Source organism: Penaeus chinensis, chromosome 14 (genome assembly GCF_019202785.1).
Source record: "Penaeus chinensis breed Huanghai No. 1 chromosome 14, ASM1920278v2, whole genome shotgun sequence".
Lineage (NCBI taxonomy): Eukaryota > Metazoa > Arthropoda > Malacostraca > Decapoda > Penaeidae > Penaeus > Penaeus chinensis.
In genome coordinates this window covers 22,206,857-22,210,853 of record NC_061832.1, presented here as the reverse complement: position 1 = coordinate 22,210,853, position 3,997 = coordinate 22,206,857, and positions in this window count along the sequence as shown.

Sequence of the window (3,997 nt, the reverse complement as noted above, 5' to 3'; positions counted from 1 at the left end):
GCTTTCCTTTCCTTTGACCGCGACTCTGAACACTACTACTACCCCTCCTCAATGCCTACTATCACCTCAGTCCAGTCCAAATCATCCGCCCAGGTCATTTCTCAATTTCCAGGAAACATTCTTCCTCTTTCTGCATCTTTTGCTTTATCTTCACCCCCACAGATTTGTTCATCCTCCCTTGTTACTACTCTGCAGCCTTTTAATCCATCTCTCCGCAGAACTACTTCACGCAACGTCATTCTATCTTCCGCAAGGCCCCGCCCTTCAACTAACCCCAGCGCTACAAATCTTTTGAGTACTGTTTAGCCCAGGCAAATGAGATGTATTTTTGTGATCCCTTCTACAGCCCCTTATTCTGACAACACTCTCCTCTTCATACAATGGTTCCAAAAGGTAGGCAAAGTTTCCTTGCGCAGCCGCCCCAATTATTCCCGCCTTGTCAAAGTTACATCCGAATCCCAAGCTAAAGCATGAAAGTAGTAGTGTTCAGAGTCGTGGTCAAAGGAAAGTCTGGGGTCTGGAAACCGGGAATTAAAATCAGTGGGGCTAGCTGATAAAAGGACAAGCCGCGTTGCCCCTAATAACGGCCATTTCTCTGCGTATGTTACCAGAGGAATGGTCCACCCCTCAAGATCCCCTTGAAGGGTAAGGGCTAGACAACTAAACAAGGAAACACCGAGCCTATGGCTCTCCTAGGCCGTTCGTGACTAGCACAGTCACTCTTTCATCCTTTCAACACGGCTTTCACACCTAAGAAAGTGGACAGTAGAAGGGGTTGGAGAATACAAGGAAAAAAAAAAAAAAAAGGAGAAGAAGAGCAGACCGTGCAAAATTACTTGAGTCGAGGGCTGAGGCTCAAGGTAGGGGCGATCCCTGGCATCGGGCCTCAGTTTCCATCTTCTAAGCCCCTCACGGCAACAACGGACATAGGATTAGAGGGAGATGTTGACTTATAGCCACAAAACAGAAGTAAAAAAATAATATTGAGTATCAACCCAAGTTTGATAGGTTTCACTGTGCATGGGCCGTAGCTAGACCACAGACATGTATAACAAAGGTAGATGTATAATCCAAAAGGTGAAGTTTGTAGTTGGGATCTAGGAGTAAGAAAATAAATTCGTAGCACTTAAATGGAAAATGTGACTGCAATTAGTTTTTTGCAATTAGTAAGTCTTCCATCGAGTTCGAAATTTGCATAATCTTACAGATTATATTTCACTTCATATATTTCGAGTAAACTGGTTGGAATGGCTCTCTCTCTCTCTCTCTCTCTCTCTCTCTCTCTCTCTCTCTCTCTCTCTCTCTCTCTCTCTCTCTCTCTCTCTCTCTCTCTCTCTCTCTCTCTCTTACGTTCTCTCTCTCTCTCTTACGTTCTCTCTCTCTCTTACGTTCTCTCTCTCCCTCTTACGTTCTCTCTCTCCCTCTTACGTTCTCTCTCTCCCTCTTACGTTCTCTCTCTCCCTCTTACGTTCTCTCTCTCCCTCTTACGTTCTCTCTCTCCCTCTTAATGGCTCTCTCTCTCTCTCTCTTAATGGCTCTCTCTCTCTCTCTCTCTCTCTCTCTCTCTCTCTCTCTCTCTCTCTCTCTCTCTCTCTCTCTCTCTCTCTCTCTCTCTCTCTCTCTCTCTCTCTCTCTTACTGTCTCACTCCCTCTTACTGTCTCACTCCCTCTTACTGTTTCTCTCTCTCTCTCTCTTACTGTCTCACTCCCTCTTACTGTTTCTCTCTCCCTCTCACTGTCTCTCTCTCTCTCTCTTACTTACTTATAGTGACCTCGCCTCGCCCCCCCCCTCCCCTCCCCTCCCCTCCCCACACACACACACACACACACATTCTCTGCAGCTGCTGTCCCACGCCACGTCCACCGCTTGTAACCGAGGATGACCCAGTCTTCAGTTCGCTCTCAGAAGTCACCGTGACCAGGTCACTACCAGCCTCCGGCCCCCCAGGGCTGGCTGGCCGGACACGAGACACCGAGCCCATGTAGGTTGACTACCGAGTCATATGTACGAAAACATTCCGCTCTCGGAGCACGGGAAACACTGACATTCCGCTTTCGGAGCACGGGAAACACTGTCATTCCGCTTTCAGAAAACGGGAAACACTGACATTCCGCTCTCGGAGCACGGGAACACAGACATTCCACTTTTATTTTGCTCAAAACCGTGTCATCACACTGTTTACATAGTGTTATGCTTGTCATTCGTTTTAGTCTATCCCGTCTTCAAAACGACGTTAGCACATATTTGGTCAACAAACATGAATATCGTTCATTAATTAAGTAGTTAATTAATTTCTCGTTATTTTTGTTGTTTCAACTACAATTAATTTAACGCGTTCGTGATTTATGTCGTTATCATGGCTATCATATAATTTTATTAATAGATCTCGTTCCTCTCCTCGACCCGACCTGACGGCACTTTCTCTTTCCCTTCCGGTCGGTTTGATACGTGAAAGAACCAAGAGATATCTGCTCGTTTTTTGGCTGTTGTTGTTGACACCATGAGTGTAAACATAGCATCTTATATTGCTCATTGGTGACACGTTCTACTGGTGCTACAGCGGAGAGTCTAACGCGATTTTTATATAATTTTATTATTTTGAGTATAGCGTTCGAATCTTCCCCAAATCACAGTGCACATGGATGCCTTATATAACCTGGGGTTGCGTAAATCGCCTGATAGATCTACGCACCGACATTACGGTGTTAAGTTATTTGTTCGATCGGAAACATATGAGTCGATGTGACCCGCAGTCACGTCTGTTCATTAATGTAGGACTAGGGATTAAGCTAGAATCATTATTTGCTTAATAATCACGCCCTCCTCGCCCTCCAGAATGATTCGTGATAAATCCACAGATGCGCAAGAACCAGGATCTACGCAAGTACCTGTCGCCTCATGATGCTGTGGAAGGGCGCCGCTTGCGTGGACGCCCGCAGATCCAATCAAATTCCAGGAGCTCGCCAGCACAGGTATCAGCCGCCTTGAGATGCCGAAAAAGACGCCTCCTGCCCGAACGCACGTAGATCCAGACGAAGGTTACGAGGACGTCTGGACGAGCACACAGCTGAGGACCTGGACGGGATCTGCGAGGACGTGTAGCCGAGTACGCCGCCGAGTTCACCGCCGAGTTATACCTCAACGAGGATTACGAGGAAGTCTAGACGAATCCGAAGTCAAGGAGGACCAGTGCGAGACCTCTGTGTGGACGCCGAGGATGGAAGGATTCACCAAAGACCAGGAAGAAGAAGAGGACGACAAGGACGAGCAGCCACGAAGATGGATCAAGGACAGCCAAGTTGGGTCACCCCTTGAGGCCAATCTAATGGACCTCGAGGGTGAGGCGTTAGTAGGTGGCCAAGCAATATAGTATGTCATTAAACAGACAGAAATAGTGACCTCGCCTCGCTCTTCCACATTTCCAGCAGCTGTTGTCCCACGCCAAGTATCCGGTGGACACTCACTGTATGAGTCCGAGGATGACCCAGTCTTCAATTTGCTCTCAGATGTCACCGTAACAAGGTCACCACCAGACAGCCCCCCCCCCCCACACACACACACACTCACACTCACACTCACACTCACTCTCACACTGACACTTACACTCACTCTTGCACTCACACTCACTCTCACTCGTACACCCTACCCATACCCACACTTACACTCTCACTCACTCTTACTCTCTTTCACTCTCACTCTCACTCTCTCTCTCTATCTCTATCTCTCTCTCTCTCTCTCTCTTGCATACTCTTTTCAGTTGTCAAACTTCTAAATAGGGAGATATATGGTGTTCATATGTTCTGTTACATAAAAAGTACTCTTTAAGCTCAGTTATATAAAAAGGAACATCTTAGCTCACTCAGTTGGCAAACAGTATTGCATTGGGTATACTGTTTTCATAACGACTTAGTGTCTTAAAAACAATATGATGCAACACTATGACTTACCAGTGAAATTACATAACTATAAAGTGCCAGAATTTATATAAGTTATCAG